The sequence below is a fragment of the Gorilla gorilla genome, chromosome 3 (assembly GCF_029281585.2).
Source record: "Gorilla gorilla gorilla isolate KB3781 chromosome 3, NHGRI_mGorGor1-v2.1_pri, whole genome shotgun sequence".
Classification (NCBI taxonomy): domain Eukaryota; kingdom Metazoa; phylum Chordata; class Mammalia; order Primates; family Hominidae; genus Gorilla; species Gorilla gorilla.
The window spans coordinates 169,551,720-169,576,660 of NC_073227.2; the positions used below are offsets into that span (position 1 = coordinate 169,551,720).

The 24,941-nt window shown below is 38.6% G+C and overlaps 1 long non-coding RNA gene and 1 pseudogene across 1 annotated transcript in view; one reads left to right on the forward strand and one right to left on the reverse strand.

Moving 5' to 3' along the window:
- LOC134758366 (uncharacterized) overlaps positions 1-24,941 on the forward strand; it is a 461,884-nt gene that overhangs the window by 76,333 nt on the left and 360,610 nt on the right. The window contains exon 2 of the long non-coding RNA XR_010133523.1: positions 19,375-19,495. This is a non-coding gene — a long non-coding RNA (uncharacterized lncRNA). The remainder of the gene's footprint in view (positions 1-19,374; positions 19,496-24,941) is intronic.
- LOC101139906 (argininosuccinate synthase-like) lies at positions 1,663-3,773 on the reverse strand (annotated as a pseudogene).

The following is a 24,941-nucleotide window of genomic DNA, read 5'->3' on the forward strand; positions in this document are numbered from 1 at the left end:
CTTCTGGGTTCAAGTGATTCTCTTGCCTCAGCTTCCCGAGTAGCTGGGACTATAGGCACGCACCACCACACCCAGCTAATTTTTTGTATTTTTAGTAGAGACAGGGTTTCACCATGTTGGCCAGGATGGTCTTGATCTCTTGACCTCGTGATCCGCCTGTCTCAGCCTTCCAAAGTGCTGGGATTACAGACATAAGCCACTGCGCCCAGCCATATACATCTTCAAGAATTCTGTATTTTTGCAGGCATGACAAGGAGAGTGCGGCTGATCCAGGCACTGGGATTCGAACAAGCAAATTCACAGAAGTGTGAAAGAGGACATCACATTCAGTGAATGGCAAGCAAGTCTATAGTGCTGAAGACATATATGGGGCTCGATCATATAAGAGGACATGAGCTATGCCAAGAAATTTAGTCTCTATGCAGGGTGACCATACAGACTTGTTTACCTCTGAGAGTCCCAATTTAGTCCTATTATGGCTGTATAATTGTTAATAACACCAAATTATCAAAATTGCCTGGATTCAGATGATAAATTAAGTGGTTACATTATTTAGCCACTGGGAAACCACTGAAGAGTTATTACCAGGGGATTAACACAGCCAGACTTACATTCTGGAAAGAGATCTTGGCTGCATCCTGAAAAGTGCATTTGGGGGGCTGCAGGACTATAGGAAGGAAGATCAGTTAGGATACTGTTGCAAAGTTTATGGGAACTAAGGCAGTAGCAATAGAGTTAAAGTAGAGACAAGAAAGAAGATGCATATGAAAGAGCAGGTTTGGACATTCATATAAGATAAGTCTGAGGCATTTTAAGGTAGAAATGAGTTATTTTGATGCCGTTTGTAGAAGGTTCTAGAGCAGCACTATCTAGTAGAACTTTTGGCATTGATGGAAATGTTTTATGTTTGTTCTGTCCAGTATGGTAACCAGTAGCCACATGTGGCTAGTGAGAACTTCAAATTAAGTTTTAAGTTATATTAAGTATAATTAACTTAAATTTATCGAATAGCCATATGTGTCTAGTGGCTTTTGTATTAGACAGCACAGCTCTAGATATTTATCTGCTAGGATATGAGAGAGATCTGGGCTAAAGTGTAATTTCGTGAGGGATCAGTTAGGTGCCGACTTAATAGACGCATTGGCCAGCGGAGCTTGGATATTGAGAAAAGAGCAGGGTACCATATTTAAGGGATTGACAGAGGAGGAGAAGACTGCAAAGAAAGGCTAAAGATTAGTCAAAGGGCTGGGAGAAGGCCTAGGAGAGGAAGCTGGTTTGGTAATCAAAGAGACTGACAGTGTCAAGGAGTGCTTAACAGTGATGAAAGATTTTATGCTGTATGTACTTATCAAGTAAGATGAAGACACTTTGGAAATATTGAAGTAAAGAGATTATAGAGGTAGAATTATATATATATATGTATGTTTTCATCTTTTAATTGTCATTTTATAGTTCCCCACCGCAGCTGCCCTCCATCCTTACCTTTGATGATGACATTTGCAGGCTTCAGGGGAACCAGGGAACAAAGCTGGGGCCTGGCAGCCCCACTACACTGCCAGCTGGGGAGAGCAAGTCACACTTACAAATTCTCACAACAATTAGCGCCTGTACTTGGGGGATCTGCAAATATGAGGAGGCCCCAGCTCCTCATTGTACAGGGGTCTATTTGGCAGTGACCTTTCTCTGGAGATGATATTCCTTCAGCCTGAGGGAATTGATGTTGATGAACCCGGTGGAATCAATTGGCTCATAATCACCCTGTATGTTCATGCTCACCAGCTCCTTGTTGTAGAGAGACAGTGGGGACTCCCGGCTAAGGATGTACACCTGGCCCTTGAGGACAGACACCTGTACTTTCCCTTCCACTCGCTCCTGGGACTTGGCGATGCAGTGGTGGGCAAATTCACACTCAGGGCTGTGCCAGAAACCAGTATACATCAGCTCAGCAAATTTCAAGCCGAGGCCTGTTTGACTTTGCGCACTTCCCAGTCCATGGTGAAGGCCTCGATATCTAAATAGGTGTGGTAAAGGATGGTGCCTGCTGGGGTCTCATGGATACCTCGAGACTTCATTCTAATGCAGCGGTTCTCCACGATGTCAGTACGGCCCACACTGTGCTTGCCCGTGACTTGACTCAGGTACACAAAGAGCTCCAAGGAGGTCTGGTGGGTGGTGCCATCCTTAACGTTGGTCATCTTCACAGGGACCCCTTTTTTGAACTCGATCTCGAGAATGTCAGGGGCGTTGGGGGCATTGGCCAGGTCCTGGGTCTTCATGTAGAGACCTGGAGGCGCTTGGTTCTTGGTATTTTGATGGGCTTCAGCGTTGACTAAGAGGAGATATTGTAGGTGAAAACTTTTCTCTGAGAGTAAAGTTATACAGACTCTATAAAGGTTGAAACATGAAAACTCAGCCTCATTCTGCCACCTTCTACCATGCCCAAATCCTTAAGGAACTGCATAGCTGACTTCTTGATGCAGCTATTTTCCTAAGAATTGATGGCTTGTGCCAGCCGGGAAGGAAACCTCCTTCACAGATGCAAGGAACTGTTTTTTTTCCCCCTCTTTGGTGATGTAAGACAAGAACCTGGAAGTTTGTTCACCATTTCAGTAGGGCAACTGTAGTGAGGGGCCAGCAATGAAAGAAAGATGGAACCCAAGAAAGGCAGACAGAATCAAAATATCCTCTGCCCTTCCCGTCACCAAATAAGAATAATTATTGAAGCAAAACTTACAGATAAAAGTTTTTTTTAGGAACATTAGGACTGGAAAGATGCAAACAGTTCTGTGTTGATCTGTAAACTTTCTTTTGGAGGGAGGGTCAATATGATGTGGTGGAATAAATAATTGAACTGGATTTCCATTCAGTAGACTTGAGTTCTAGTGTTGTTTCTATTGTTGATAAAGTAAGTGACCTCTGTATGCATGCCACTTAATTATTTGGATTACAGTTACTCATAAAAGTAGATTAGTGTTAAAGTTTATGTTTTTTTAACTTTAAAACTCTATTAGGGTAAAGGCCAAGTTAAAATTATATCTAACATGCTAAAATAAATCTGGATGCATGAAACCCATGCCAAATTTTGTTGACCTGCATGATAAAATTTTACTCACTGTTTCAGTGGATGCATTTTAAATGGCTTTATAAGAAACCAGTGTTAAAATGGATAGTATGGAGATACACTGAGTTATGCAAAGTGAAGTAAAATACATAAGGAATTATTTTCAAATTATTTTTTTTAAAGCCGCTCCACAAATAATGAGGTTGTTTCCAGGCTGAGAACCTGTATGACAAGTTTCAGTTCAAAGAAACTATTGAAGGTTTCTTAATGGTGCCTGGAGGGTTAGACAGTGTAGTAGGTTAAAGTATGCAATATTTTTGATCTTTGGTTTCAAATTTTATTCCATTTTTTAAAAAAGAAAGAAAAATATTAGAGTTTTCCAGAGAAACAGAACCAATAGGATATATAGAGAGATACATAAGAGGGGGTTTATTATAGAAATTGGCTCACAGGATTATGGAGGCCAGAGGTCCCATAATTGACTGTCTGCAAGCTGGAGAACCTGGAAAGCTGGTGGTATAATTCAATCTGAGTCTGAAGGTCTGAGAACCAGGTGGGCCAATGGTGTAAGTCTCGGAGTCTGAAGGCTAAAGAACTTGGAGTTTTCATGTTGGAGGGCAGGAGAAAATGGACATCCCAGCTCCAGAAGAGAGAGTGAATTTGCCATTTCTCTACCTTCTGCTTCTATCTGGCTCTCAAAAGACTGGATCATGCTCACCCATATTGGTGAGGACAATCTTCTTCACTTGGTCTACTGACTCAAAGTCTCATCTATTCTGGAAACATCCTCACAGATACACACATAAACAATGTTTTACCAGCTATCTAGTTATCCCTTAACCCAGTAAAGTTGGCACAGAAAAAAAGATAAAGAAAGAAAGAGAGAGGCAGAGAGAGAGAGAAAACAGAAGGAAAGAAGGAAGGAAATTTGGAAAGAAAAGAGAAAAAATGAAAGGAGAAAAAAAGACAATAAAAAGAAAGAAAAGGAAGAACGAAGGGAAAATAAATTAGTCATGTATTGTTGCAAGAAAAGTTTGGCGTGGTAGAACATAATAACTAGAGTTGTAGTACTTAATCCTCCATTAACTGTGTGACCTTGTGTAAGTAATCACACATCTCCTGGCTTTTTCTCATCAGATGAGGGGTTTGAACCAGAATACTTTTAGAGTCCCTTCCAACTCTACAGTGTTACAACATTGACAATGTAACTCATATGGCCCAAGACTGTTGATTTGTGTTGTTCAGAAAATGCCAAAAAATAGTACAGTTATATGCCACATAGTAACATTTCAGTCAACTATGGATGGCATATATAACAGTGGTCCCATAAGATTACAATGGAGTGGTAAATTTCTATTGCCTAGTGATGTCATAGCTGTCATAATGTCATCATGCAACACCTTACTTGTGTGTAGTGATACTGGTGTAAACAAACCTACCATGCTGTCAGTCATATAAAAGTCTAGCAGATACAATTATGTACAGTAGATAATTGTTGATAATAATAAACAACCATAGTACTGGTTTATGTATTTACTATGCTTTTTATTGTTATTTTAGAGTATGCTCATTCTACTTATATTTAAAAAAGTTAACTGTAAGACAGCCTCAGGGAGACCCTTCAGGAGACATTCCAGAAGAAGGCATTGTTATCATAGGAGATGACAGCTCCATGCGTGGTATTGCCCCCATAGACCTTACAGTGGGACAAGTTGTGCAGGTGGAAGACAGTGATATTCATGATCCTGACCCTGTACGGGCTAGACTTGTGTGTGTTTGTATCTTAGTTTTTTAACAAAAAGTTTAAAAAGTGAAATGAAAAATTAATAGAAAAAAGTCTATAGAATAAGGATAAAAAGAAAATATTTTTGTATAGCTGTACAATGTGTTTGTGTTTGTTGTTGTTGTTGTTGTTGTTGTTGTTTGAGATGGAATTTCGCTCTGTTGCCCAGGCTGGAGTGCAGTGGTGTGGTCTTGGCTGACTGCAACCTCCACCTCCCGGGTTCAATCGATTCTCCTGCCTCAGCTTCCTGAGTAGCAGGGATTACAGGTGCCTGCCACCATGCCCAGCTAATTTTTTGTATTTTAGTAGAGATGGGGTTTCACCATGTTGGTCAGGCTGGTCTTGAACTCCTGACCTCGTGATCTGCCCGCCTTGGCCTCCCAAAGTGCTGGGATTACAAGCATGAGCCACTGCGCCCGGCCCACTGTGTTTGTGTTTTAAGCCAAGTGTTATTATGAGAGTTAAAAGTTAAAAAATTAGTTTATAAAGTAGAAGAGTTGCAGTAAGCTAAAGTTAATTTTATTGTTGAAGAAAGAACATTAAAAAATAATTTTACTGTAGCCTAAGTGTACAGGGTTTATAAAGTCTACAGTGGTATAGAGTAATGTCTTAGGCCTTCACATTCACTCACTGACTCACCCAGGGCAACTTCCAGTCATGCAAGCTCCATTCATAAGAAGTGACCTATACAGGCATACCATTTAAAAATCTTTCATCCTGTATTTTTTTTCTTTCTCTTTTTTTAAGAAATAGGTTTGGAGGTTTTTTTGTCCTTCAACTTTTAAGTTTGGGGTACATGTGCAGGATGCGCAGGTTTGTTACATAAGTAAATGTGTGCCATGGTGGTTTGCTGCACAGATCATCCTATCACCTAGGTATTAAGCCCAGCATCCATTAGCTGTTCTTCCTGATGCTCTTCCTGCCTACAACCCCTCCTCTGAAAGGTCCCACTGTGTGTTGTTTGCCCGCATGTGTCTATGTATTTTTGTCATTTAGCTCCCACTTATAAGTGAGAACATGTGGTGTTTGGTTTTCTGTTCCTGTGTTAGTTTGCTGAGGATAATGACTTCCAGTCCATGCCATGTCCCTGGAAAGAACAGGATCTCATTCCTTTTTATGGCTGCATAGTATTCCATGGTGTATATGTATCACATTTTCTTTATCCAGTCAATCATTGGCAGGCATTTAGGTTGGTTCCATGTCTTTGCTATCATGAATAGTGCTGCAATGAACATATTCATGCAATGAAAATAGCATGTATCTTTATAATAGAATGATTTATAATCCTTTGGGTATATAACCAGTAATGGGACTGCTGGGTCAAATGGTATTTCTGCCTCTAGGTCTTTGAGAAATCACACTGTTTTCCACAATGGTTGAACTAATTCACACTCCCACCAGCAGTGTAAAAGCATTCCTTTTTCTCCACAACCTCGCCAGCATCTGTTGTTGACTTTTTAATAGTAGCCATTCTGAATGACGTGAGATGGTATCTCAATGTGGTTTTGATTTGCATTTCTCTAATGATCAGTGATGTTGAGCTTTTTTTCATATGTTTGTTGGTTGTGTGTATATCTTCTTTTAAGAAGTGTCTGTTCATGTCCTTTGCCCACATTTTAATGGGGTTGTTTGTTTTTTTTTCTTGTTTGTTTAAGTTCTTTGTAGATTCTGGATATTAGACCTTTGTCAGATGGATAGACTGCAAAAATTTTCTCCCATTCTGTAGGTTGTCTGTTCACTCTGGTGATAGTTTCATTTGCTGTGTAGAAGCTCTTTAGTTTAGTTAGAGTCGATCTGTCAATTTTTGCTTTTGTTGCAACTGTTTTTCACATTTGCATCATGAAATCTTGCTCATGCTTATGTCCTGAATGGCATTGCCTAGATTTTCTAATAGAGTTTCTATAGTTTTGAGTTTTACATTTAAGTCTTTAATCCATCTTGAGTTAATTTTTGTATAAGGCATAAGGAAGGGGTGCAGCTTCAATTTTCTGCATCTGGTGAGCCAGCTCTCCCAGCACCATTTATTAAATGGGGAGTCCTTTTCCCATTGCTTGTTTTTGTCAGGTTTGTCAAAGATCAGATGGTTGTCGGCATGTGGTCTTATTTCTGAGTTCTCTATTCTATTCCATTGGTCTATGTGTCTGTTTTTGTGCCAGTACCATGCTGTTTTGGTTACTGCAGCCCTGTGGTATAGTTTGAAGTCAGGTAGCATGATGCCTCCAGCTTTTTGCTTAAGATTGTCTTAGCTATTGTGGCTTCTATTTGGTTCCATATGAATTTTAAAATACTTTTTCTAATTCTTTGAAGAATGTCAACAGTAATTTAATGGGAATAGCATTGAATCTATAAATTACTTTGGGCAGTATGGCCATTTTCACGATATTGATTCTTCCTGTCTATGAGCATGGGACGTTTCTCCATTTGTTTGTGTCCTCTCTGATTTCTTTGAGCAGCAGTTTGTAGTTCTCCTTGAACTTACCTTGTCCTTCACTTACCTTGTTAACTGTATTCCTAGGTATTTTATTCTGTTTGTAGCAATTATGAATGGGAGTTCATTCATGATTTGGCTCTCTGCTTGCCTTTTGTTGGTGATAGGAATGCTAACAATTTTTGCACATCGATTTTATATCCTGAGAATTTGCTGAAGTTGCTTATCAGCTTAAGAAGCTTTTGAGCTGAGACAATGGGATTTTCTAGATATAGGATCATGTCATCTGCAAACAAAGATAGTTTGACTTCGTCTCTTCCTATTTGAATATGCTTTATTTCTTTCTCTTGGCTGATTGCCCTGGCCAGAACTTCCAGTACTATGTTGAAGAGGAGTGGTGAGAGAGGGCATCCTTGTCTTGTGCTGGTTTTCAAGGGATATGCTTCATGCTTTTTCCCATTCAGTACAGTATTGGCTGTGGGTTTGTCATATATGGCTCTTATTATTTTGAGGTATGTTCCTTCAATATCCAGTTCATTGAGTTTTTAACATGAAGTGATGTTGAATTTTATTGAAGGCTTTTTGTGCATCTATTGAGATAATCACGTGGTTTTTGCCTTTAGATCTGTTTATGTGATGAATCACATTTATTGTTTTGCATATGTTGAACCAACCTCGCATCTCAGGGATGAAGCCAACTTGATCATGGTGGATAAGCTTTATGATGTGCTGCTGGATTTGGTTTGCCTACTGGCAATAAAGTACTTTCATTGAGGATTTTTGCATTGATGTTCATCATCAATCAAAGATATTGGCCTGAAATTTTCTTTTTTGTTGTATCTCTGCCAAGTTTTGGTATCAGGATGATTCTGTCCTCATAGAATGAGTTAGGGAGGAGTCCCTCCTTTTCAAGTTTTTAAAATAGTTTCAGTGGAAATTGTACCAGCTTTTCTTTGTACCTCTGGTAGAATTCAGTTGTGAGTCCATCTGGTCCTGGGCTTTTTTTTTGGTTGGTAGGCTGTTTATTACTGCCTCAATTTTAGAACTCATTATTGGTCTATTCAGGGATTCAGTTTCTTCCTGGTTCAGTCTTGGGAGGTTGTATGTGTCCAGGAATTTATCCATTTCTTCTAGATTTTCTAGTTTATGTGCATAGAGGCATTTATAGTATTATCTGATGGTTGTTTGTGTTTCTGTGGGGTCAGTGGTGATATCTCCCTTATCATTTTTGATTGTGTTTATTTGACTCTTCTCTCTTTCTTCTTTGTTAGTCAAGCTAGCAGTCTATCTATTTTATTAATTTTTTCAAACAACCAGCTCCCAGATTTGTTGATTTTTTTGAAGACTTTTTAACTTCTCTGTCTCCTTCAGTTCAGCTCTGATCTTCGTTATTTCTTGTCCTCTTCTAGTTTTGAGGTTTATTTGCTCTTGGTTCTCTATTTCTTTTAGTTAAGATGTTAGCTTGTTAACTTGAGATCTTTCTAGCTTTTTGACGTGGGCATTTGGTACTATACATTGCCCTCTTAACACCACTTTAGCTGCATCATAGGGATTCTGGTAAGTTGTCTCTTTGTTCTCATTAGTTTCAAAGAACTTCTTGATTTCTGCCTTAATTTCATTATTTACCCAAAAGTCATTCAGGAGCAGGTTGTTCAATTTCCATGTAATTGTGTGGTTTTGAGCAAATTACTTAATCTTGAGGTCTAATTTGATTGCACTATGGTCTGAGAGACTGCTTGTTATGATTTCAGTTTTTTTGTATTTGCTGAGTGTTTTACTTCTAATTATGTGATAAATTTTAGAGTAAATGCCATGTGGTGATGAGAAGAATGTATATTCTGTTGTTTTGGGGTGGAGAGTTCTGTAGATATCTATCAGGTCCACTTGATCCAGAGCTGAGTTCAGGTCCTGAATATCTTTGTTAATTTTCTGCCTCAGTGATCTGTCTAAATTGTCAGTAGGGTGTTAAAACCTCCCACTATTATTGTGTGGGATTCTAAGTCTCTTTGTAGGTCTCTAAGAGCTTGCTTTATGAATCTGGGTGGTCCTGTATCTTTGTTCTCATTAGTTTCAAAGAACTTCTTGATTTCTGCCTTAATTTCATTATTTACCCAATATGAAATACTTTCATTATTTATTTGGTGAAATAAATTTACTCTAATGTAAAGTATTTCATTATTTATTTGGTGCATATATATTTAGGATAGTTAGCTCTTCTTATTGAATTGAATCCTTTACCATTATGTAATGCCCTTCTTTGTCTTTTTTGGTCTTTGTTGGTTTAAAGTCTGTTTTGTCAGAAACTAGGATTGTGACCTCTGCTTTTTTTTTTGCTTCCCATTTGCTTGGTAAATTTTCCTCCATCCCTTTATTTTGAGCCTATGTGTGTCTTTGCACATGAGATAGGTCTCTGGAAGACAGCATACCAATGGGTCTCGTCTCTTCATCCAGCTTGCCATTCTGTGTCTTTTAGTTAGAGGATTTAGCCCATTTACATTTAAGGTTTGTATTGTTATGTGTGAAGTTGGCCCTGTCATCATGATGCCAGCTGGTTATTTTGCAGACTTGTTTATGTGGTTGCTTCACAGTGTCACTGGTCTGTGTACTTCAGTGTGTTTTTGTAGTGGCTGGTAATGGGTTTTCCTTTCCATATTTAATGCTTCATTCAGGAGCTCTTGCAAGGCAGGCCTAGTGGTAATGACTTCCCTAAGCATTTGCTTGTTTAAAAAGGATCTTATTCCTCCTTCACTTATGAAGCTTAGTTTGGCCAGATATGAAATTCTGGGTTGAAAATTATTGCCTTTAAGAATGTTGAATATTGGCTCCCAATCTCTTCTGGCTTGCAGCGTTTCCACGGAAAGGTCTGCTGTTAGTCTGATGGATTTCCCTTTGTAGGTGACCTGGCCTTTCTCTCTATGTGCCCTTAACATTTTTTCTTTCATTTCAGCCTTAGAGAATCTGATGATTATGTGTCTTGGGGCTAATCTTCTCGTGGAGTATCTTACTGGGCTTCTCTGCATTTCCTGAATCTGAATGTTTGCCTATCTCTACCATAGGGCTGCTGATGTTTGCTGGGGGTCTGCTTTGGTTGCCTTGGTTTTTCCATACCTGGAGGTATCTCCAGTGAAAGCCGTGAAATGGCAAAGATGGCAGCCAGCTCCTTCCACTGGAAGCTCCATCCCAGGAGGGTACTGACCTGTTGCTAGCCTGAACACACCTGTAGGAGGTGGTTGGAGACCCCTTTTGGGAGGTCTCACCCAGTCAGGGGAAATGAGATCAGGGATCAGGGATCTCATTTTGATATAGCAGGTGTGTTGCATTGGGGGTGGAAGTGGGACCCTTCCTCTTCCAGACTGTATTCTCCAAGCCAGCAGGCTAGAGAGGCTGAGTCAACTGAACTGCTGCAGAGATGGTGGCTTCCACCCCCCACTCCCCTCTGTGCCAGGAGCTCTGTCCCAGGAACAGATCAGAGCGCTATCCATAGAACCCTGGCTAGAGTGGCTAAAGCTTCTTCATGAAAGTCCCACCCAGTGAGGAGAAATGGATCGAGGTCCTTCTTAAAGAAGCAGTCTGGCCATGATCTGGCAAGGCAGCTGTGGTGTGTTGTGGGAGACCCTTCCGTCTTCAGACGATTTGTATTCTTCATAGCTGGCAGGCTGGAATGGCTGAGTTTACTGAACCCCAGAGATGTGGCTGACCCTTCCCACCCCCTCCTTTTCTTTTGAGACAAGGTCTCACTCTGTCACCCAGGCTGGAGTGCAGTGGCACAATCCGGGCCCACTGCAGCCTCGGCCTCCTGGGTTCAAACAATCCCCCCACTGCAGTCCCCCAAGTAGCTGGGACCGCAGGCATGTGCCACCACACCTGGCTAACTTTTGTACTATTTTGTAGAAATGAGGTTTCTCCATGTTGCTCAGGCTGGTCTTAAACTTGTGGGCTCAAGCAGTCTGACTACCTTGGCCTCCTAAAATGCTGGGATTACAGGCATGAGTCACTGCACCTGAGCTTCATACTGTATTTTTACTATACCTTTTCTATGTTTTGATACACAAATCCTTACAACTGTGTTACAGTTGCCTACAGTGTTCAGTACAGTCACATGCTTTACAGGTTTGTAGCCTAAAAGCAATAGGCTATCCCATGTAGCCTAGGTGTGTAGTAGGCTATGCCATCTAGGTTTGTGTAAGTATGCTCTGATGTTTTTAACAAGGATGAAGAATGTATCCTTATCTTTAATTGATACATGACTGCATTAGGAAAACCTCTCCTACTCATAATTTCATTTTATACTTTCATTCAGTTATAGGAAACTATTTTTAGCAAGACTAAGGTATGAAAAAAAGTTTTTACAATTGAAAACTTTCCACTATTCCAGCTAAGATGGAGTGGGGTTGCCTAGAATTACTAAATCTGTGCAGGGGAAGAGTCATGAGGATTCACCTCACCTATTCCCTCTGCCACCCCTTCCCCAACAGCATGAGCTCTGGGAGGAAGACCTGCTCATCTCTGCTGCAGAGGACAAAGGTAAGACTCTTTTCTAGAGAAGGAATGTAAGGGGAAGCTAAAATGTATCCTGAGACACTGGACTGGTTAAAAGTCATTTGTTTTCTGAAATTAATGTGTTGTCAACAACGATTTTTAAAATAAATAATTAGACACTTTATATTGAAATAGTTTGATTATTCCTTTGAAGCACTAAGGTTACTCTGTAGTAACCTGAGAAATATCTTCATTGAAGAGATGGCTTGACCTGGTTTTTTGTGCCAGTCTCCTTCCTTATACCAAAACAAAAAAAAGATTTTCTTTTAAGATACTGCAAGTGTCCAAGACATAGAACTTTTTCCTGGAAGAAAGAGTCTTCTTTTAAAAATCTCTTTTTGGTGCAGGATTGGGCAATAATTTCACTGTCAGAACCTTTAAACTTATCGAAGTGCTACCTGAGATTCTGGAATTAGGGTGGTCTTTTATCTTTGGTGTTCCCAGAAATCACATAATGACAGAGTGAGGGTAATAGGAGTTCACTGTGCTCAGTTTCCCAGGGTACACATTACTTCTTTGTTTCATGTAAACATAGCTAAAATGATAGAGTATAATGACTCCTCTTAGAATTGTATTTTTCTTTTATTATAGAGATTGGTAAACACTTTAAGTGATACAAAGAGCCAGAAGAAAAGCAGTGCTTTTTAAAAAAATGTAAAGCCTTGTGGGACTTTAAATATCAGGTTGAAGGAAGACGGGGTTGTTGTTCAGATTGTAATGTCTGTGACCTTTGGGTGTTAGGCCTGGCTCACCTGAAACTGCTTGAATTGTTTATCCTTTTCACATCTTGATTGGTAAGGCTACAGTTTAAAACTTTCCCTTTTTTCACACAGAGACATTTCAACATCTCTTGACTACTTGGTACCACAGCTATTCAGTATCGGCGTTCCTTTGAGATCAGTAGAAACAGCCCAGTACCCACATTTTCTAACTACTTACTTCCTCATTAACATCTCCTACTTTACTGAAACTTCTGTCTTAAATGTTAAAGCCAATGATCTAAATCGGTACTCATTCTCCAAAACCACTATTCAAATTGGGCACGGCTAACCAACTCTTCCCTCTTCAAACTCCCCTTTGACATGTCTGATGCCATCACTCTAGTTCTATCCCCTACTTTTCGCCTTTCGTATTTTATTTTTGTTGCAAGTTTTTTCCACTTTCCTCCCTCTTTAACTTGGTGCTTTTCACTCTCCATGTTTTTCTGAAATATGAGCTCTTTCTTATGGCTTTATCTACTATTTCCAATCTGGTAACTGAAAATCTAAATCTCTTGCTCTGATTTGATGTCAGAGTTGCACTCTAGAGTTTCCCAGTTGCTGCCTGTATGTTTATCACTTGTGTAATTAGTGCTAGGTGAAGTGTAAGTTGTGTTTCCCATGAGTGAGTTTTATTGTAAAGTTACTAGGAGCTTTTAGCTTCTAGTGGAGACAGACATTCACTTTGGAACAGATCTTTGCTTTCTTAAGTTATACAAATATAAGGCTGATATTTAATCTTGGGGTGGTTCTGAGTGATAGTGAAGTTATCTGTCATGGAGATACCAAGTGTTCTGCTTCAGAAGATAAAAATGTTCTTTTGCATCTGTGTGGATACTGCAGATAAAATTTTATGACCATAAATTTGAAAATTCAGATGAAATAAACAACCACAATTTATGAAAACTGGTGCAAGAAAATAAAGTCTGAATAGAATAGTTATATTTAAGAAATTGAATCTCTCATTTAAAACCTCCTTGGAAAGAAACATCTAGGTCCACTGAATGCTCTAAATATTTAAGGAGGAAATATTACTAATAGCACTAATAGCCAATTACCAACCCCTTATTTAAAAAAGGATCAACAGGCTAATCTTACTCATGAACATAAAGGCAAAATCCTAATACAATATTAGTCACAAGAATCTCACAGTATGTTAAGCATACAAATCATATCACCATACAAAAAATAAATTCAAAATAGATTGTGGGCCTAAATGAGAAAGATGACCTGATAAACATCTAGAAAATAACATGCAGAATATTTTAATGACTAAGATATTCTTAAACAGGCAAAGATTTCTTAAATAGGACATAAAAAGCTCTAATCTTAAGCATATAGATTGATAAATTGGACTACATTAAATTTAGGACTTTTATTCACTAAAAGCCTTAATAGAGTGAAAAAAATGTACAGCTGTGGACTATAACATAAAAATCATGAAGAATGGTGTAGAAAATATTTATGTTCCTATGACCCAATGTAAGAATAAATGTTTATATGATATATATTACATAGATAGTTACTGCCTGCTGTGTCTCTTGTTTACCATTCTCTAATCTAATTACTCGCCTCCTCTTTCTATCCCCTAGGGTTAAGCACTTTTCTCAATGTTGTGTTCATCTTTTCCCTGCAGGTTTTCATAGTTTTATAAGACATGTACTTCCAAATAATCTATAATAGTTTAGTAGTTGGGGTCCCAACAGGAAAGTGATGACACACTCAACTGGGTAAATGGAGAAGTGTTTATAAACATACTATTTGCAAAGGTGTGGTAAAGGTGTGGAAACACCAAAGGATAAGGTTAGACTCCAGAACTAGTGGCTTAGGAATTTCATCACCATCCCTATGTTTCAAGAGTAAGAAAAGGTACTTAAAGAAAGAATGTGGTGAGAAAAGCCTGCCTGGCAGGAGCTGGGACCTTTGGTCAGGATAAACATCAGTCTGCGAAACCTTGCAGGGAGGAAGTCAAAAGAATGGACTCTGATCTCATACTCTTGCCTTATAGTGCTCTGCATTGGCAGAACTCAGCTGAAATGCAGAAAGCAGGTGAGCCCAGTGATGCAGAGGACAGAGTTCAGCCTCACAGAGCGCAGAGTATAGAGGAAGAGGAGGAGTGCAGCTGATAGAGCTGCACGCCTCTGTCAAACATCCAGCATTAATGCTGTTTGCATGTTATGCCATCATATTAAATGTACCATGCACTCTTTCTATCCTTTGGCCACTTGCTTTCTCCCTAAATTTCCAAAACTTCTTCTGGACTTAGTATTTTTACTAATATACTTTTTTTTTCTTTTTTTCTTCCTAGACAAATAATGATTCAAGATGCACATTTTGCTCTAGTCAATCTGGTCTTTGTTAAGGTTTTTAGTTGCAAACAACAGAATCCACCTTTACTATTTTAAACAGAGTAAGACATTTTTTAGATAGTGGGTACGTCATACAATCTCTGCCGCCACATGTGATGGATTGTGCTTACATCCCAGTAATGTGGGAGGCGGAGGTAGGAGGATCTTTTGAGATAAGAAGTTCACGGCTGGGCTTGGTGGCTCACACCTGTAATCCCAGCACTTTGGGAGGCCAAGGTGGGCGGATCACAAGGTCAGGAGTTCAAGAATATCTTGGCCAACATGGTGAAACCCTGTCGCTACTAAAAATACAAAAATTAGCCAGGCATGGTGGCGCACGCCTGTAGTCCCTGCTACTCTGGAGGCTGAGGCAGTAGAATTGCTTGAACCTGGGCGGCGGAGGTTGCAGTGAGCCGAGATTGCACCACTGCACTCCAGCCTGGGCTACAAGAGTGAAACTCCATCTCAAAAAAAGAAAAAAAAGAAGTTCACAACCAGCCTGTGCAACATAGGGAGACCCTGTCTCCAAAAAACAACCTAAAAAAAAAATAGCCAGGTGTGGCACATGCCTGTAATCCAGGAGTTGAGGCTGCAGTCAGCTATGGTCACAACACTGCACTCCAGCCTGGTGACAGAATGAGACCCTATCTCTAAAAATTATGTTTAAAATAATAAAGTCTCTACAGTAACCACAGAATTAAACTTGCTTACTTACAGCTAGGAACAATCTTCAAATTCCAGTGTGGCACTACTGTACTAGACAGCTTGCTGCCAAATATAGAGGCTGAGAAGTTTTCAGAGGATACTAGAGCTCGGACTACTGTCACGGCAGCCTCTGGCACTGACTGTCCTTGCTGCCCTTGCTGGCATCAACTCAACACTGCACTTTCTCATTTACCTCATCTACTTCTGAACTCATGTCTCACGTCAGTGCATTGGAGAGGCCCAGGTCATGAGTTCCAAGAGAAGCTGGGAAAGCAATTTTTTAGCTTCTGCTTTGGGGAGGCAACAATTCTCCAACATAGGAAGGATTAGAAAGCTCCTGGACAGCCAAGGAAGTGTGACAAATATCTATCCATCCCTGACAAGCCATCACTTTCAAGCTAATTCCTGCCTCGCCCAACTACAAGGCCTTGAGCCTGGGTCCAACTGTGTACTTCTGGTCCATTTTCTGAGAGTACTTGCTTTTGAGTGAAGCACCTGGACTTCTCGGAATACTTTTGTCTCTGGGTTTCTTCAGCACTAATTAGTGTTGCCATTCAATTAGCCATTGACTGGCTTTTAAATGATATTTGTGATTTTGCTAAACTAGTATAAGATAACATTTTATTATTGGCCCTTTCATATTTTCATTTTATTATTTGGTCTTATTGCTTCATAAAAGTTTTAGGGATCCTTGGCAAGGGGAGTGACTTTTCTTTTCACAGGAATTAGCATACTGCTGTGAACCTAGGAGGCATGAAATAAGCACTTGGTTTTTATTGTTCTATGGTTTGAGCCTTGAGGGATAGAAATTATACTTAGGTAATTTTTAACAAATATATGCATGTATAATCTGCTGTCCGGACCATGATGCAAAGCAATTTACACAATCCCAGTTCCTAGTTCTCCAGAAGTGTATGTATTGCTTATAAATACATTTTAGAGTTTTCTCCCCCTCTCTTTCAACTTTGTCTTAGATTATACACAGGGTGAAGGCTGGCAATTATGTGGTATTTATAAAAATCTAAGGGGAAATGAAACTTGGATAATATAATATTTAACCTTTTTGAATCCAAATTTATAAAACCAGGAAGACCTTTTGTGGGAGAATTTATACTGAGCAAGAAATATGAAGTTGATTAGGTAGAATCTGTCAAAGAACTTTTGTGGTAGGAATCTATCAGTAGCTCTCTTTGGGATTCCTAAAATACAGTCTTGGGAATAACCAACTGACCAACAAATCTCTAAGATGCCTGATGCTTGATGTTCATTCCCAGAAAGTAGGCAAATGAACAACTGTGTTTACTACTCATCTTTTTTGGTGTCTTGCCTCTAGCTGATGTGGTGTACTGATGAATATTGGTGTTTGAAAAGCACATGGAGAGAGTGAGCACAAGGCAGTGTGTCACGCCACAGACAAGCCTCCTAAAATCCATGCTGTGATCCTGTACCTGCACTCCTAGAATACATTTAGGGCACTCAGGAAAGATGCTAATGAAACATATTAAAAGCTTGGCAGAATAAACATGGGACCACAGGACTGTCATAAGTCTAGGAAGAGCAAAATCATATTCCAGCTTGCAGAAAGAAAGCAATGTAGTCAGTTATTTTGATTGGCAATAGAGAGCTGAAAGCAATCATGATTTTTGTTATGTAGGTCATGTGGAGATCCAAGAGATCCAGCAAGCAGGAGTGGGAATGGACTCAATCAGAAGTCCAGCATAAACTGAGGGTTTCCAGAATGCTGACCTGTCTATCAGCATTTGTTAAACACTTACTAGGTGCAAAACAGTGGTCTAGGTGATATTAAGGAAGAGATGCTATCCCTGCTCTGAAGTGGAAAAAGAAACATGCATACAACAAAGTTCCATTGTGGCAGTGACTGTGCCTATTGCTATATTCCCAGCACCTCGAACAGTGCCTGGTGCTTCAATAAATAGCCAGTAAATATATGAACAAATTATTTCTTGAAAAGTTCTATTACATCCCCTTGTGAGTGATATTTAACTTTAAATAGGTAAGTCAGACAGTGAGGGCCTAAATTAGCTAGTGTGTGTATTTTCTTACTGAAGCACGTGGCTTTGAGACTGGGCAGGTGTAGAGAATGTATGACAATAGGATACTCATAAAGTTGTGTGCTAAGTAAAGGATGGCAAGCAAAAATAGTGAGCAGAAGAAAAACTATAAAGAGCTCACAAAGTGAAACTTCATATGATTCAGTGTAATTCCGGAATTCCAAGTGAAAATAGGCAGAACAGGTTTACTTGCATTAGTTAGAAGTATAGCTATTTATGAATAATGGTAATGGGTAGAGTATTATTGTAAATAGTGCAGTTACAAATAGCTGTGGGCTCTGCAAATATGGCTACAGCTGCCAACCATAGAATACTCTTTATATGTGTATAGTGTGGAAAGAACAGTTGGTCAGGCAAAGGTTTTTTCAGCCACACCTGTTCACTCAGATAACAATCGCCACCAGTAGTGTTATCTCTCTATATGAAGATAAATGTATATTTTATGCAATCTATGTCTATAACTATACACACAACTTATAAATTAGGTGGAAGTTAGATCGGCTGATTTTGTGCTTTTGAAAGAAGAATACAATCCATTTTAGATACTGGGAAGAAACTGACAAATTTAACTTGCACAGAGGGATTAGTTGAGATGAATCTTTCTGAGTCATTAGCATGGTTTCATTTATGAGTACAATACCAGTAGAACCTTGTTATGAAATGACTCATTAATTATATCAAGTCAGTTATCTCATGGGTCAAATCACATCTCCTGAAGTATAACAACCACATATAATAAAGCCTGAAACAATGCATTTGGCCCATTAATCATTCACTCACTCAATAATTCATTCATTCACTCATTCAACAAATATATATCAAGAGCCTCCTAAACTGGAGGGATTACAGTCAATACAAAGATAAATAATTCATAATCTTTGTCTGTAATTATCCTATGAAAACTAGTTTTAACTTGTGAGATTGGTATCCTAGAAGAATCCTGTTGAATTTTTTGTGGCGATGTTAATTCTTTTATGAAATATTTTCATCCTAGGTTTTTTGAGAAACTTCTGTGGCATCCTTCTCAAAATAGTTTTTAGGACATCTAAAACATTTTATTAGCAAAAATAAAAGATCAGTAATAAGTATCAGTGTGCTATTTGGATTTTAAAAAACCTCATTATGTGCCTTCATTACAATTACCAAGTTTAAAGATGTGTAGCTTCAGGGTGAAAACTCATTAGAGCTGCTTGCTCTACTCAGAATTAATCCATGCTGTTAACTGTGATTGAAAATCAAGATACTTAATTGTTATGATTTAATATATGTCTGTTCACTCTAAAACATGCTTAAGTGTAGTATGTTTTTCTGAATAAAGTCACAGAAGAGGTAAAGTTTGCCTGCTGTGAGGTTCTCTTCATATATCAGAGATATTAAATGATTTCTTATTTAATTCTAGAAGGTGGTGACGTTAGTTACTTATTGTTGCATAACAAATCATCCCAAAACTTTGACTTAAAATAATAATCATTTAATTTGATGACAACTTTCTGGCTCAGTTGGGTGGCTCTTCTCTTCTGAGGCAGTTTTGTTAATATGTATAATCAGCTGGCAGCTCAAACTGTGCCTGGATAGTCTAGGATGATTTCATTTGCAAGTCTTTTGGATGGAAGATTGGTTAGATCTAGGGCCTTTAATCTGAGATGGCTCATTTTTGTCCCACATGGTCTCATTCTCCAGCAGGCTAACCTGGGCTTGTTCATGTGGTGGTGGAAGATTTCCCAGCAGCAAGAGTGTCGGCTCCAGTATACAGATGTTGTCAAGTCTCTGCCTGCATCATTTGCATCTTTGACCAAACCAGGTAAAAAACCAAAACGAAAAAAGTCCCTAAAATTCAAGAAAGGGGGTAAAGATTCTCTCGCTTTTTGGGAGGAAAAGTCACATCACATAGGCATGTGCTTCCAGAAATATGAGGAATCTGTAGTAATTTATTTGTGATGTACCATAAGGTGTTCTACAATATTATACTTCATTCTCCTCTGTCAATGAGTGTCAATGAATATAATATCATGTAAATATTAGATGATCTGTAGATTGATTCAGGTTCTTGAAATTAAAGAAAAGAAGCAAATGTATTAATTTAGCTCCCTTAGGAGCTATTTTTGAAAAGTAATATTTACTTACAATTAAGGAATAAGAAACATTCATCAAGACAAAATAATAAAACATTTAAAAATTATTTTGAGTGGAATAACCATGGTGAATTGATAGGGATAAAGAAAGGTTGAACTCTACCTTAGCCTTACCCCTTTCAGCCCCACTAAGTAAAACACTTACTATTGTTTAGTTGGTATAATATGTACAGGTCTTTGTTTTGTTTTTGTTTCCCTTTTCTGTGTTTTTTTCCTGTTTGTTTCACTCCCTGTGGGCTATGCCTTTATCTGCACCTGCTTATATTATCATGACTCCCAGTGTATATCTCCAGCTTTGATCTGTCTCCTGAGCGACAGACCAATTTAATTCACTTTGTGATGACCTCTATGAAAATATCTCTTAGCATGGCCACATAAGAACTCATTGTCTTCTGCTCTAATCCTTTCTTCCAGCTATAGTCTCTAACAGTGAGAGGTAATGCCAACATTCATTATGTGTTCAAACTAAAATTTATTTATTTACTTATTTTGATACAGGGTCTTGCTCTGTCACCTAGGCTGGAGTGCAGTGGTGCTATCATGACTCACTGCAGCCTCCGCCTCCTGGGCTCAAGTGATACTCCCACCTCAGCCTCCCAAATAGCTTGGACTACAGGTGCATGCCACCACGCCCAGCTAATTTATTTTTATTTTTAGTAGAAATGAGGGCTCCCTATGTTGCCCAGGCCGGTCTCCAACTCCTCCTGCCTCAGCCTCCCGAAATGGTGGGATTACAGGCATGAGCCACTGTGCCCAGACAAAAAAGATAGCATTTTATTATTATTATTATTATTATTATTATTATTATTATTTAGAGGCGGGGATATCAGTATTTTGCCCAGGCTGGTCTTGAACTCCTGGGCTCAAGTGATCCTCCTGCCTTGGCCTCCCAAAGTTCTGGGATTAGAGGAGTAAGCCACTGCTATTCCTTCCCATCATTGCTCTCCACTCACCAATCTCCAAATTTGTGTTTCTTGCCCCTTCAATATTTCTTGATATTCAGCTCCTCCAGTTCCACAGCTTCTATCTTAATCAGACTCCATGGCTTATTTATCTGCTTCACATTTTCCCCAAATTTCTCCAATCCATCTAGAGCAATTGTCTAAAATATAAAACTTATCATGTCATTACAAGTCTTCCATCAATAAATCCTCATAACCTTTAGGATATGATCCACTTCATTATCTTGGTATACAAGTCTCTCGACGGTCTAACCGATGATGTAAGTCTCAGCCAGAAGCAACTCTTTTCTTGTGTCCATCATGACATCTCTCACCTCTTTGTCCAAAGTGAACCCCTGTTCTTATTATCCTTCCTGATCCTCTTCCTTCTCAGTGTGGTTAACTCTTACTCATTCTTCCAGAATTAATACAAAAAAAAATCTGCTTGGAAAGTATTCCTAAGTTAACACCAGACTTAGGTGAGCAGTCCACTACTTTCCTTTATAGTATATAACTGTCCTAAATCACATTCCATAGTTTTTAACTGGTGATTTACTTAGGTCATCTCCGTCATTGCTCTGTGTGATGTTAGCAGTTAACTCCATCCCTGACACACAGTAAACTCTCAGGACTCAAATGATGACTGAGATTGAACAAATTGACTGAATGAATGAGTGAGTAGAGGAAGGATGTGACAGGAGTGTAATCATATTACAGTTGGCCATGTGTCCTGGCTGCATCTTACTCAATGCATGCACATGGCGGAACTGTTTATTATTGAGAAGTAATTTAGCTAAGTCTGGGTGTTGGAAGGAATGCACTTGGAGTTTAAGTCAAATTTCAGCACAAGGTAGGAGTAAGATCTTGTTGACAACAAAAACAGCTCTAGTTCTGAAAATTTAGGGCTCATTTATTTTTCTGTAATTGGAAAAAAAATCCTCTCTGTTAGAAGTTTGTCTCCTTAAGCCCAGGATTTCGAGACCAGCCTGGCAAGATAAGACCCTCCTTGCTCCCTAATACTGAAAAAAAAAAAAAAAAAGACAAAAAAGAAATTTGTCTCAATACCATTGTGGGGATTCATTTTCTTTGTCATTTGTTGCTAACTGTTAGTCTCTGGATTCTCTCTAAATTCTAATCATTTTCTAATCGTTGATATCATTGAGTATTTTCTCAGAGAATTTAAACTAGTTTTAATATTTGTGTAAGTGAGGCCAATTAACAATGTAAATTTAATGTAAATACTTAACGTTTTTCAGGACCTGATTTAAATCATTTTTGAATATCTGCTGTTTTAGATTATTCAGATCAATGCTTCTAGCATCTAGCTGTGGATAATGGAATAGGAAATGATTAGTAAATTGAAGCTGATTCTCTGAATTTTTAAGGAGTTGAGTGGCAGTGATGCTTTTTCGAGATTCTCATTCTGGAGTATTCTGTGTTGAAGGACAGATTATTCTAATATAGATGAAGTTCTCTTTATTTGAATTTTTATAATACATCAAAAATGTTGTTAAAAATATTTCTGTCATTGGTGTGTGTATGTGTAATAGTGGTTTCCTATTACTTTAGGAATACTTACTCAGTGAAAAGAAGCACTATATCATTAATATTTTGTCCTACTTTCTTTCCTAGCCACAGTGATCTCCTAGTCAACTACTCTATTCTGTCCAGCAGCTCATTCCTTCACCACTCATCTTGTATTTCTGGCTGCTCTATTTCCCCCTTTATGTTCAGGCAGTTACTTTTCCTTCCTATTTCACAAGAGACCATCTTCTTGCACTTTCTACAGACCTCAGTAACTCTCCATCAGCACGTAAACACACTCAAGATTGTCCCATTAAAATCTCTTTTAAGAACTCAAACAATTCAATAGTAACAAACAACCTGATTAAAAAATGGGGAAAGAACCTGAATAGACATTTCTCAAAAGAAGACATACAACTGGCCAAGAGATATATGAAAAAAATGCTCAATATCACAAACTATCAGAGAAATGCAAACCAAAACCACAATGAAATATCAACTCACACCTGATATCATGTTTATTATGAAAAAGGCAAAAGATAAATGTTGGTGAGGATGTGGAGAAAAGGGAGCCCTTGTGTATTGTTGGTGGCAATGCAAATGCGTATGGACATTATGGAAAACAGTATGAAAGTTCCTCCAAAAAAATAAAAATAGAACTGTCATATGATTCAGAAACCCCACCTTTGGATGTATATCCAAAGGAAATAACACCACTAACTCAATGAGATATTTACACCCTTATGTTCATTGCATTATTATTCACAACAGCCAAAATACAGAATCAACCTAAGTGCCCATCGAGGATGAATGCATAGAGAAAACGTGGTGTATACATGCAATAGAATATTATTCAAACTTAAAAAAGATGGAAATCGTGTCATTTGTGACAACATAGATGAATCTGGAGGACATTATGCTAAGTGAAATAAGCCAGGCACAGAAAGACAAATACTGCATGACCTCACTCATATGTGGAATCTGAAAAAGTTGAACTCACAGAAGGAAGTAGAATGGTGGCTGCAAGGGCTGGGGATTGGGTGGGGTGGGAAAAATGGGGAGATGTTAGTCAAAGGGTACAAAGCTGTGGTTATGCAGGATAAATAAGTTCCGGAGAGCTATGGGGACTATAGTTAATAATACTGTTTTGTATACTTGAAATTTGCTAAGACATTAGATCTTAAATGTTCTTACCACACACACAAAAAATGATAACTATGTGAGGTGACTGATATGGTTTGGTTCTGTGTTCCCACCCAAATTTCATCTCAAACTGTAATTCCTATGTGTCAAGGGAGGGAGGTGATTGGATCATGGGGGCAGTTTCCCCCGTGCTGTTCTCCTGATAGTGAGTGAATTTAAAAATTAACCAGTCTCGGGTATTTCTTTATAGCAGTGTGAAAACAGACTAATACAGTGATGGTTATATTAATTAGCTTGATTATGGTAATTATTTCACAGTACATACATATATCAAAACATCATGTTGTATATCTCAAATATATACAATTTTTATTCATCACTTTTACCTCATAAAGCTGAAAAAAAGAGCTGTAAGTTCTAAGGCTGAAAACTCTCGTCTTTTCTCTAGAGCCAGTTCCTTGAAAGGGTTGTGTATGTTCATTATTTCCATTCCTTTGCCTCTGTTTTACCTCCTATTTAGTCTACCACTAATTTCAATCTGGATTCTGACCCATCTCTCTACTTAAACTTATCAAGTTTCTGTTATCTTTGTGTCTAAATCCAGTGGGCATGTTGAAGTTTTCATTATATTGTCTTCTTGAGTATTCAGTACTGCTAAACATCCTCTGTCTGCAGAACCAGATTATCCAACAGGTAGATGAAGCAAATGCTTGAGGCTCTTGCAAAATCAAGAAAACCCTCCATAGGTACATCCAGATGATGGACTATTGCTGAGTACTAAAAAGAAATGAGGTATCAAGCCATGAAAAGACATGGAGGAACTTTACATGTTTAACATATTACTAAGTGAAATAAGGCAATCTGAAAGGGCTACATACTGTATGATTCCAACTATCTGACATTGTAGAAAAGACAAAACTGTGGAGACAGTAAAAAGATCACTGGTTGCCAGGGTTTAGAGGGGAGGGAGGGATGAGTAGGAACACAGAGGGTGTTTAGGGCAATGTAATTCCTCTATATGCTGTAATGGTGGGTATATGCCATTATAAATTTGTCCAAGCCTATAGAATATACAATATCAAGAGTGAACCATGATATAAACTGTGGACTTTAGGTGATAATGATCTGTTCATGTAAGTTCATCGATTGTAACAAATGTACCACTCTGGTGAGAGATGTTGGTAGGTGGGGAAGCTGTGCATGTGTTGGGGACAGAGGATAAATGGCAACTCTCTATACTTTTTGCTTAATTTTGCTATGAACCTAAAACTGCTGTGAAAAATGAAGTCTATTAGATAAAAAACCCTCCAGGATCTGATTTCTCTATACTTCTTTAAAATAATACCTTCTTCATTCTGTACGTGCTGTATTTTTTCATATGAAATTACTTTGATTCTTTGAACTAGCCATGTTCTTGTTCATCTCTGAGTCGTTGCCCATCTTTTTTCCTTTACCTAGGATTCTCCGACTTTTTCTATTCAGTTGCTACCTTCTTCTCATCTTCTAT